The 12,488-nt window shown below is 46.0% G+C and overlaps 1 protein-coding gene across 1 annotated transcript in view; it reads right to left on the bottom strand.

Annotated features, from left to right (window-relative positions):
* WNT7A (Wnt family member 7A) overlaps positions 1–12,488 on the bottom strand; it is a 35,597-nt gene that overhangs the window by 5,034 nt on the left and 18,075 nt on the right. The gene's annotated exons all lie outside the window — the stretch shown is intronic.

The raw sequence follows: 12,488 nt of genomic DNA, 5'->3' as shown, positions 1-12,488 counted from the left end.
GGTGAAGATGAGGAATCGGTTTCACATTTTGTCATCAATTCTTGTTAAAAAATTTCTACTGCTTTCATACTATAAAGCATCTCAAACACCTCAACATCACGGCTCTGTCCAGCCTGTCTTGTGTCCTCTCCCTTGCAGGGGTCTCTCATGCCTGAGTTGTCACTACTTTCAAAGACAATAAGCTTCATCTTCCCTTCCTTCAAATCCCTTGAAACTCTGTCCCTGTATCTTCCCCTGCTGTTTATCAGCCCAGTCTTTGCCAAATAAAACTGGAGACCAGCTTAGTCCCTGCTCTGTGTCCTGAGCCCCACAGCTGACCCCGAGCAGCAGCGACATTGGGATCACGCAAGCAAACACACCTAATTCCAGCAATTAATTTACCACTGGCCTGTACTTGAAAGAGGCCATAATAATTTTGATGATGAAATTCTGCCTAACCTGGCAGAGAACAGCACTGGAAAGCCCAGCCAGAGGGATTATCAGGGTTCAGGGAGTGGCCACATAATTTTTCCCCCGAGAAAACCCAGCTGATCCATGCAGCTCCAAACCTGGGCAGCCGGGAAGGCTGGAGGGAGGTCAGTGACATGGAAGTTGGAAATAACCCTTTGTTACAGCCTCTCCCTTCAGTTCTGGGTGTTTGGAAACAGCAGACACTGCCACTGGCCATTTTCAGCAGAAAAATGCCTGCACTGAAGGAGCCAAGTCCAGCTGCAGGGCTGGACATGTGTGTGGGGACCTCGAGCTTAAAACTGCAGTGGGAGCTGGGGGTGGCAAGGAGAGAGCACTGATCTCTCAGAGAGGAAGGTGTCCCTGCCCATGGGATGGGCTTAGAACCAGATGAACTTTAAGACTTCTTCCTATGCAAATCATTCTGTGGTTCTATGAAATAGCTTTATTTTTATTTTAGTCTGTGAGCAGATTGTCAGCACATGTGGTCTGAAGACAGGATCACAGCCCTAGAAAACACAGGTCCAAGCCTTTGACACAGGTGAACTCAGCACATGCTAGGCCACGTTTTGTGTTACTGGTTTTAAATCAGTTCCTCGTGCAAACTATCTAATGACTGCCCTAAAACTCAGATGTGAGAAACTTCCACATTCAGATCTACACCTTAACTTCTGCTCAAGCTTTGGCTTTATCTTGTTATCTTGAGTTTCTCTCTCAGCCACTGCATACTTCTTTTATTGCTCACTCATTCATAAGGCAGGACACTTCGAAGATAGATGAGGAGATGGAAAAGGAGTTATAGCACAGAAACCGGAAAAATAACATAAATTCCTTTAGCCTCATTTGTACCTTTTTAAAAGCTCTCTTTTTTTAAATTGAAACTAGCCAGGGATACATTTCTCAGCCCTAATTCAATCACTGCCCTTGTAGAAAGGGCTGGCCTTACATCCTGGTACGATGTTCAAACTTGCAACAAAATATTTCCAGCTCGCCTGCAGTGGGGATCCGCCAAATTGGCTGCAACATTAACACAAAACACATCATGTGTCATCTATCCAGGCAGGGGCTTTTTCCCGAAGTGTAGTTAAGTAGCCTAAATTGCCTTTTGGTTTATTTCATTACCATCCCCTTTACAGCCAGCCCTCTCTGAGGGATGAGCGCTCCTGGGCGAGGAGCTGAGCCAGCGGGCTGGGCTGTGTCCAGTGTCCCGGGCTGGGCTCCTGCTCCGGCCACACCACGCCAAACACAGCCAGCCCTGCTCGGCAGGTCTCAGCTAAGCCTGGGCACGGGCACTCGGCACAGAAAGGTCTGGTTTTGCCTGAAGAGGAGTTTGAGCGATACCAGCCGAGCCCCAGTGCCAGGGGTCCTTCCCAGAGGTCCAAAAACACTTGGAGGGGGACGGGAAGGAGCAGAGGGATGAGAAAGTGCTACTTCATTGTTCTCTTTTCCATTTATTGTTTCTGTATTTTCCTAAGGTTTGCTGGCTACCTCTCCCTTTCCTTCTGCACTTGTCAGAGGTGCCAGGGGTTCCAGTCCTCCCTGCTGGAATCCCTCTGGCACATCTGCCTCATTTAGGTCCCTGCACTCCGCCACTGAGCTTTCCCGTCCAGGTCTGCCCCCTCTGACCCAGCCTCTCCACCTGTGCCTCACAACCCCTTCTGTTGCTTCTGCTCTTGCACACAAATCCATCCTCCTCGCCGGGCTCTCAGGGCCGTCTTCTGCAAATGCAGCAAGCGACGAATTGACTCCAGAGCCTGCAGAAAATGGGCTACATGGAACTGGAACCGTCTGTCCTCAGCAAAAGCAAGCCCTGCCACGGTGATTTGATAGCTTTAGTGTGCTCTGATAGCGGGTGCTTGGATTATTTGTTTCACACTGAAATACGTGCATGGTGGTATTTTAACACTATCGTATTATTCCAGTACCCTCTGATGAATCAGTGCCTGTCATATGGGATTCTCTGGGTAGGGACAGCAGGCCACAGTCTTTTCCTTGGTTTCCATGAGCCAAAAGCAGCACCCTTCCCTTTAAAACTTGGTCTGTGGTAAAACCAGAAACCCTTCTTCACCTTTTATATCAGGATTTGTTTCTTTGAAGGGATTATCCAGCAGCTCATACTTTTTACACTAGATTAAAACTTTAGGTACGTTACAGACTGACTTTTCCTAAAATGTAAGAGCCTGGAGGGCACAAAATTTAAATCCCAGATCCCCTGTTTCTTACCAAATGACTATATCCAGCTCCATAAGCCATGGGAAGTAAATCTGTATGCACCAGTGAATGCTCTGAACTGGATTAAACGCAGACAAAGAGCTGGAGTTCTTTTAGCTTTGTCCACTTTTTCTTTGAGCTCCTACAGCAAACTGTCAGTACTTGTTTCTCCCTCTCTCTCCCTTTGCCATTTGCCTCTGGGAAATAGTTTGCGTGGGGAGAGCTCGGGCTGGCTCTCCCTGCTGATGCTATCTGCAGATGCAGCACCTTTGGGCACTGCCATTAGGAGCACAACAAGTTTTCTCTCCCCCTTTAGTTCTGCAGGGAATCTGTAGGGTTGGCCATGTGAGGGTGGCAGCTGCAGCCTGGGAGCTGCAGGGGCTGGCTCCAGCTCCGTGGTCCTGCTGTGGTCCTGGAGCTGCCTCAGCCAGGGGTCCTGGGGAGTCCCACCCTGCTGTGGGGGCACATGGAGAGCTGGTTCTGTGCCTGGCGTGCTCAGAAACACTGCTCACACCCAGGCAGGCTTTTCTCAGCTCAGGGTCTGCCCCTGAGTTGCTCAGTGCTATGTCCTGGGTTCCCAGCACCCAAACCAGCTGAGTTCCCAAAGGACCCCACATTTCCATGCCTGTGGGGTCAGGGACTGCCCAGCCCTGGCTCAGCCACCAGAGCTCTGCAGCCCTCGATGCCAAAGCTGTGCTGAAGGACCTACACTGAAATCTGGAAATCATCCCACCCCCAACAGGATTCCCACGGAAATGGGATCAACGCACGGCCAGCCCCACAGGGCCTGGGGCCAGGGACCCTCCACTGCTGCAGCCAAAATAACCCCGGCCCCAGCCTGCATGTGCAGCCCAGGTAATTAGTGAGACACAGACTCTGACTCCTGTCCCAGCAGGGCCATGATCTTGCCTAATTTTGCCTGACATCAGATCACCTGGGTCAGGAAATGCCTGTCTCCCGCAAATGTCTGCACACACACCTTCACTAAAGGTCAAGGAGAGCACAACTATTGGCAAAACGAGTGAGATTTTCACCACAGAAGAACAAGGCAGGGTTTGGAGAGAGGCCACAACGTTCCTCTGGGCTGGGGAGAGCCACGGACAGGTGGCCCTTTCAGCTGGTGGAAGGTGAGGATTTGTGCTTTTTATTATTACAGAGGAAATGGCAGCTCCTTAAATAAGACAAAGCTCTTCAAACTTCGGGAATAATGTTGAGATGCATTTGTCTTTCTATTGAAAAGGATTCATTGAATGAAAATAATGTTTTAAGCTACTAGAATAAAGCCATGTCTTATTTAGTCTTTCCACAAAATAACTTGAGAACCAAGTCATGTGTAGAGCAACTGGCAGAGAGGTGTAGAGTGAGACCAGAAATGGAAAAGGGCACTGGGTGGATGTGTAGCACTGACTGGACAGACAGCAAAAGGAGTATGTCTCTTAAAGTTACTAGGAAATATCTCTGCCACCTGTTTTATCCAAGTTTGGATCAATCTCAAAAGGATGCTACTGCTTAGGTAACTTGCAGGACTGTTCCAGCACCAAAGCTCTGAAGTGTGAGGGAAGTACAAGCAATACTTGGTGCTTTTTGATTGGAAAAAAAAGAACAGGAGACAGCACAAAAAAGGAAACCCTACTGCCAGAGACAAATCCTATGGAATCTTTAAGAAATGTAAAAAACTGCATAAAAACCACCCAAATGCAAGTTCAAAATTAGCAGAGGCGTACTTAAGCAGAAAGGATGGAAAATATTCCCATCAGTGGATGGCCACCATCTATACACACAGAGCTGCTGTCGAGTGTGCTCTGTAGAGCACATTTTGCACTGATACCCTCTGGCAAACTGACTGGGATGAGCTTGGAAACGATTGTGTCCCACACTGAGTGACTCATCCAGACAGGCTTTGATACCTCACTTGAACATCTCGTGAAGATCTTATTAAGCACAGCCAAAAGAATTTTTTTCCTCATGTTTTTGATAAGCAAATCTGTTCAAAAGAATATCTGAAGTCAGTATCAAACAACTTTGCTCCTGAGCACCATGAGCTGTGACTGCCCCAGAAATCCTGCTACCCCAGGCAGGCTGAACCATTTTTCTTGTTACAGGAATTTTTGTGTTTTAAATAAAAAAACGAGTGGGGAATCACCACAGCACGTGACCTACATCAATCAAACCACCTTTGCACTTTCCTTGGAAAAAGGAAAGGTGTCTCAGGAAAATCAGGCAACATGCTGCTCTGAGGACTGATTATGAAGAGAGCCAGGAGCGTTCTGATAAATGCCACCCTGCTGCAAACACCACAGCTGGGTGGGATTTCCCGGCACCAGCATCTACCTTCATGAAGGGATATCCCGTTTTAAAGAGCAGAAAAACTTCTTCCAGATTTGAAGGCATGATACCCTCAAAAATGAAGACTTCAGAAATTTTATACTCTCATAAGTTCAACCTTTTGTGTCCTATTTGTGACTTTTCTCCATGCCACCCAAAGCAGGAGGTTCCTTTCATTTCTTATATGCCCTTACATAGAGTTTCATATTTATTTTTGTACTTTCTGCCTGGAACATTAGCTGCCCTTTACTCCACCATAATGAAAAATTGATCATATGCAGCAATTATTTTGGAAATGCAGCTTCTGTTTCCACAGTATGTCAAACAAGTAAAGAACAAGTGTTAGTTAGACTTTCTGCATGCTCCCAGTGCTCACGCCCTGCTGCCAGCACGTGCAAACAGAGCGAGATGTTCTCCTCTTTCCCTGGGCAAGTTGTGTTGTTTAAATCACAGAGCTGGTGCCCTTCAGTCACTAACAGTGAGCAGAATAGCAAATGAGCAAGAGCAAGGCCAGTAAAAGCAGAGAGGAATGCAGCAAAAAATATTTTCTCCTGCATATTTTTCTTATACTTCTGATAACCTCCATGACTTGCTGTACACTAAATCAATTTATCACCACTTCGGGGTCCAGAAAATAAATTTCACAGAATGCTTTTATAGCTGTTATTTTTGAAGAATAGCTGAACTTGGGACAAAAAGGACATAACTGGTTTCAAAAGGTGAGATTTAATGAGATGGATTCTCACATGACCTAATTAATGCTCTCCTCAAACCATAAGTCCTGGCCCTTGCCTTTTTTCATCTGTAGGAACTGCTCTGTGAAATGAAACAAGGTGTCGTAATACCTCAGAGCTACAGAAACATTTAGGGGGGAAAAGCCCTCCCAGACCATTGAGTCCAAGCTGGGCCCAATCCCCACCTTGTCACCAGCCCAGAGCACTGAGTGCCACCTCCAGGGTGTCCTCGGACACCTCCAGGGACAGGGACCCCAAACCTCCCTGGGCAGCTCCTGCCAATGTTTAACAACCTCTTCCACAAAGAAATTATTCCTGACAATTCGAGTTCTTCCTCATCTTTCTGTCACTGAGGGTTCCTCCCAGAAGAACACGTTATCTGCCACCGTAGCTGCTCCTGGGATAATCTACCCAAACACTCTTGGTTTCCCAAAAGTAACTGTGCAAGTGGGTTCCATGAATGTGGCTCGGGCTCTGAGCTTGCCCAGTGCTCAGCAGTTCTCTCTGAGTGCTCTGCTGCTCTAATCAAGCTTTATGAAAGTCAAATGAGGCTCTGAAGTTTTTATTTATCTCCATCAGGATCCTGCCTCCAGAGACAGTGGGCATGATGTGGCTGCCCCTGATGTTGACAGCTCACCATCTGTAGGTGTTTGAGAGGAGTGACACCCCTGAAATCCCCTCTGCCCTGTGGGGTCAGGCCCTCCTGCCCAGGTCTCCCCAGGTGCTCTCTCCTCTCCTCCCTCACCCTCTCCCCTTCCCACCGTATCTGATAACAGCTGCAGGACCCTGGTACCCCTCGCCTTCTCACCTCTCTCCTGAACACATTCCCCTTCTCCCCAGACAGAAGGGACCTGCCCTCTCATCTCTCTTTGGTCATCAAAACTCAAATCAAAGCCATGAACTCCCGAGCTGCAGCCGCAGCCTCAGGCTGAGTTTCCCGTGGCTGTGACAGAGCTTTCTGAGTCACGTCCAGTGCAAAACCTCCTCACCCACCCCCTGAAAGGAAGTCCTGCTAGTGAAGCTTTTCTCAACTACAAACATCCAAACTGAGGCTTAGGTAAGTTTTACACCAGGAAAGAGACTGAGAGCAGCATTTCCCCACTCTCTGCTGGAAGAGGCTGGGAAATGGGGGGTCCTGGTGGGGCACTTTGAGCTTCCTCAGCTGCTGATGGCAAAGGCTCACTGCTTGAAAGGTGGCTTGGCAGCTTATTGAGGGGTCACTGCTGTGATGGCTTCTGGGCACAGCTGCCTACAACACCACTTGCCTTTTGGTTCTGTGGGGTTTTCTATTTAAAAGCAAGGCAAATATTTTAACAGGGAAAAATGGAAATAATTTGAAAACATAACTGTCAATGGGTTTGATAAACTACTTGTTTTTGAAAAATAACTCTTGTGAGACACATTATCACCTAGATTAGACTGGATCAATGCAGTGCCAAGTAAGTGTCATCATGTAGGAAGTTTAAAGGTCTGTCATAAAAAGGAACTTGGAAAAAATAGTTCTGAAAAAATCTGGTTTCTTTTAATGTGCTTTCACTTGTTACTATTAGAATATAGCTGAATTGTCTGAAAGACATTCAACATGTGATTTTATATTCTATATTTAAATGAAAATGTGATTTCCTAGCCCGTTACTGAAATGGGATTGTGAGATTAAGGGAAAATTTGTCTAGGATTGTTATTTGCTGCTGTCCAAGCAAAACTGACACTGTGGACATGATGGATTTTAGCTTGTGAAATACTGAACAGTCACGTTGTCTGGCCTACCTGGGCACTTTGTAGGATGAAGCTGCAATGGGCTGGGAATGGGGGAGGTGGTACAGAATTACAGATAGAGTTGTTGGTTATATTATCTAGCTTACCTCCCTATCACTGCATAAGTTTTCCACAGTACATTTCTTCCTTTCCAAAAAGATACTGGATAGAATGTTCATGCCAGAAGTGAATAAAAGATGATGATTGAGGAGTTTTGGAAATGAAGAAACAGCCTGGTGTTCACTGACACTAAGACAGTTCAGAAAGAAAATGAGACAGCAATTTTTCTGCCTTTTGACACGCTACCCACGTAACATTTCTTCTTAGGCCATAGCTACCTTCCTTACATTCTGGTCACCAATTAAAAATCACTCCAAGGTACTGATACTTCCAATCAGGACTCTCTAACATAGTGATCTGTGTGGCATTTTGCTACATATTAAAAATGTCATGATTGTCCATTGTTAAAAACATCCTTTTCCTTAATCCCTGCTTCACCCTACAAGCTCATCCCTGCAGTCAGTGCATGGATCAGAACAGTGAAGTCAATGAAATCCAAACTGAACAATGTCTGCTGACCTTGACGTCTTCAAAGTCAACACAATCCTTCCAGCATCCTCTGTCCAGAGTGTCTGGTTTAAGTTCTGATCTTGGGAGAGTGATCTTCATCCATTCTCTGGGCATCTGAATGAAGATGTCACTAGGAAGGTAATGGTGCTAACAGTTTGCATTTTAGCGTGATGTTTCTGAAGAAACAGGAAACACTCCCAATAAGAGGAACTTGATTTGATTATGCTCCTCAGTTTGGGAACACAATGAGTTAAATCTTGGGGTTATTCAGACAAGGACGTCACTGCTGCCCCTCACTTTGGAATTTGTCATGGAGCCTGAGTCATTCTTCACACAAAAAAGATGCAGGGAAAACAAGAAATGACGCAACTGGAATTTGTCCTCGTCACAGCAGATGCACACGGAGAGGAATGACCCAGGCCTGACTCATTCCCACTGAGCTTCACCTTCCGTGGCACTCTCCCCACTGGAGGGGAAGCTCTCCTGTGAGGTGGTGCTGGCAGTGAGGAACTGTGTATAAAGAGCTGGGAGCCACCAGGTAGAGCATTTTGACAAATGCTTCAGCTGTCGAGAGAAAAGTTTCCAAAGAGTGATGGAAACCAAGAGAGCAGCCTCGCTGGTTCCAGACAACCAATCAGGAAACACCTCTCGTGCTAAACTAATAAAGCCAGGTACTGGCAGGAGCATGAGCTGCAGAATATTATCACTTCATATTGCTTCCAAACATTTCCAACCAATAGCCACACACAGTTAATTATAGTTCATTAGTTGCATACCAAACTGTGAGAGTTAACCCTTAGGTACCCAGCAGATAATACTGCACAGGACATTATTCATCATGCTGAAAAATATCTATAGATTTTAGTTCTCCAAGACAGTAGTTTTAGTTGAAAAGGGATGTTTTTCAATTCTATCGACCTTTTTAGGTAATGTCAAAGTAATTCTACATCAATTTTCCAGTACTGCCTTTATAAAAACACAATGTCTCTTAGCTCAGCTTCTTGATTGACTCCTTTGGTCTAGAAAGAAGCAGGAGGTATGCTCATTTTTGGTACAGAGAGACACTTAAACTTCAGTCCTGACACTGGTCCCCACTCAGTAAATGACACTGGGGATGCACCCACGGCCTGCTTTGCCCACCTGCCATTTACTGAGCTGGGAAGAGCACCTGAGCTACCTCACACCCACTCCCATTCCCTTCCCACTCCCAGCCCCTCTGTTTCCCAGGGAAAACATGACCTGGGCTGTGGCAGAGGCTCCAAGCCCATTGCCAAGGGTGGTTGTACCCTGGGTGGGATCTCACCAGGCTGGCACATCAAGCAACAGCTGCTCAGGGAAGTGAGAGCCATTCTTACCAGTTTAAGAGAAATTTCTCATTGCTCTCCAGTTAATCACTGTGCCACTATGTCAGTTTTGTAAGGCAGAAGCTGGATCACGATGACAGAGTGTGTATTGTGAACAGACTTCCACACATTTTGTGTTTACAATTCAAAATATTCACGTTATCATAAAGTAACATGATTTTGGTGTTAATTGCAATATTCTTGTGAGAATAGTTATTCCACGAAGATGACTTTCCAATTAAGTTTAATACAAAAGTGTTTTCCCCCTCCAGTTGCAGTGGGACAATAGATCCACGCTTCCATGTTTTCAAATAGCTCCCACTTATCAGAGATAAGATCCTACCAGCAGAGCCTCTCTCTGCAGCCCCACAGCTGCCAAGAGCAGCACACCCAGACCTAGGCCAAGAATTTTAACAAGGATCTTCTGGCCTGTTCTCAATGAAAATTTGCTTCTATGCAGAAGAATGTGGAATTTCCTAAATTTATGTGTAATGCCCAGTGCAGTCTAAGCACAGGGTGCCCAGAGCAGCTGTGGCTGCCCCATCCCTGGAAGTGTCCAAGACCAGGCTGAACGGGGCTTGGAGCAACCTGGGATAGTGGAAGGTGTCCCTGCCCCTGGCAGGGTGGGACTGGGTGGGCTTTAAGGTCCTTTCCAACCCCAACCATCCTGTGATTCTGTGATTCTGTCATTTTAAGCAGTAGTTGAATAGTTTTTGTCTTACAAAGCAATCATGTGCTCACAGAGTTCGCTCTTGGCGTTTACTGTGTGGATGGATGTGGTTCCCCTGGGTCAGCTCACCCTCTCACCACACAGGGCTGTTGCTTTTCCTGAGCAGATCTCCCTGCTCACCACTTGTACACGAGCTCAGCAGCAGCAGCCAGCAATGCCGTTGACAGTTCCTCTTTATAAGCCATGCACAAGTGAGTCTTCATTTTGAGATGGGTGTTTGTAACAAAGGGTTAAACAATTGCTCCAGGTCTTCAGTTCAGAAGGGCATAGGATGCCAGTAACAGAGCTAAACACCAGTTCCACCAGTACATGAACCCATCAGCGAAAGAAACTACACGTCTGTGGTGCACCTTTAGTGTATTAATCTGATATCAATTTTATAAATCTATCATTAAGGGGTACCTTAATATAAAGCAAAAGTCCGTTGGATCAAATTAAACATATGTCTTAATGCTAAGGTATTCCTTAGCATAGCTGTTTAAATCTACAATTTTCTAGAAAATATTTTAGACTTTGACTACACCTTTCAGTCTAAATTTGCTCTAAGTATGACAAGGCAGACACCTCAGGCTGATTCCCTGGGAAAGCAAAGCCTAAGCACTCACTTGGTGTCTGGCTCCCTTCTGCCTTCTCATTTCCCACCGGAAATTTCAAAGTAACTTCAGCTAAATATGACAAAGTGTAGACATTTTGAAGAAACTTCTGTGAAGACTTAATCCAAGTTTTTGTGGACACATTCTCTTGACTGCTTATTGAACTTCTTTATTGACAGGCTATTGTGCCCTCTCAATAGTTACTTGTTCAACAGCTGCAGGATTTATACCCCCAGAGATAGCAGCATGTGCTGTGGCTCAGTTAACATCTCCTGTGGGAGCAGCTCTGTCAGAGGGTGCGTGGTTCCCCCCCAGTTGTGGGTGGCCCCGTATTTGGCACAAGGTCTGGAATGCTTTGGGCAAGGCTCATTCCCCCAGTGCACTCTCACAGGAACCTGGATGGAGCACCAGGGTGGATGCTGGCTCAGAGCTGGGTTAGAATCCACGCCATGACCTTCCTGCTGCTTGGCCCAGGGACACCCTTTAGGTGCAGCTCACTGTCAGTACCAGAAGGCTCAGGCTGATTTCAATAACCAGTACTAATTCAAGTTAATCCCAGCGTTTTCTGGCACTAACTGGGCATGAGAGCCAAGCATCCTCCCCGCAGTTCCCTGAAACCTTTCTATCCTTTCATAGCTCAGTTCTGCATCCTGCAGTACCAACAGACTTTGTCTGCATCCTTGGACTAAAAGGTTGTTCTTCGTTCATTGATTTTTTAATTGTTTACTTCAAAATACCTGGAAACTCTTTCCATTAAAGCAAAAGTCTGTTCCATTTGTACAGCATGTGCCAGCAATTATTGCTCTTGGTGAGCATTCAGGGCTTCATGATTTCAGAGTTCTCTGCCACCATGTGTTAATGACGAGGTTTGAACCAAGCCTTGGTTTACCTTTCAGTTTTACCAAAACCTGTGCTGAGTTACAGGCTGAGCTCAGGTAACTGAGTTCATGTTCCTGACTCATCATTGCAAGGCTCTTGGAAACGTTCCTGGAGATACTTTCAGCTCAGGCTCGAGAGGTCTGGGCTGTAACTGCAGAGGATTCCAGTTTCTGCCCCTGCTGACACAGCATGGAACACAGACCCAGCCCCACATCCGAGACTTGGGTTTAATTTGCCAGAGGTGTAATGAATGAGGCTGCACGGTGTGAGATCTCCACCAGAATTTGGTGCACACTTCATGCATCAACACGGCCTCTTTCTGCATTAAAAGTGCTCTCAGTGAACTGGCCTAGCCATTAGTTTCCTGCTGACTTGCCCAATACCAGTCTTCTTTGAGTTTTGCTGAAGTGTGGGTATGGAAGATCCCAATGATAGGCAAGGAAATCAGTCTTGGGTTTGGAAACCTAAATTTGTAGTGTGACAAATGTCATCTGGAAGAAGCAGAACAGTGCTCAACAGCTGTTTCTGAAAATTTTTCAACAACTTAGGCCAAAATTTAGGTATGAAGCCCAAAAATCTTGGATTCTTATTAAATTTCTCAACAAAACATCAAAGAGCACAGGTTAATAAAAACAATACAAAGCGAGACAGCCAAGCTCATAGGTCACAGTAAAGGTTAACAGGTGCTGCTTTCTTTCTTGCAACTTTTCATAAAGTCACAGAATGGTTGGAAGGGACCTTAAAGCTCATCTTGTTCCAATCCCTCAGGTTTTTTGTTCCATGACTGGGATAAGTTTTCCAACACCCAAACACAGCAGGAATCTGCTGGGGGGTGATTGTGCTCCATGAAAGCTGCATTTGCTTCAAATCAGTAAGGTTTATTTTGTTCTCTAACAGGAGA

Source organism: Corvus cornix, chromosome 12 (genome assembly GCF_000738735.6).
Source record: "Corvus cornix cornix isolate S_Up_H32 chromosome 12, ASM73873v5, whole genome shotgun sequence".
Classification (NCBI taxonomy): Eukaryota; Metazoa; Chordata; class Aves; order Passeriformes; family Corvidae; genus Corvus; species Corvus cornix.
The sequence above is the reverse complement of the archived record's forward strand: the minus strand, read 5'-3'. Positions and strand labels throughout refer to the sequence as shown.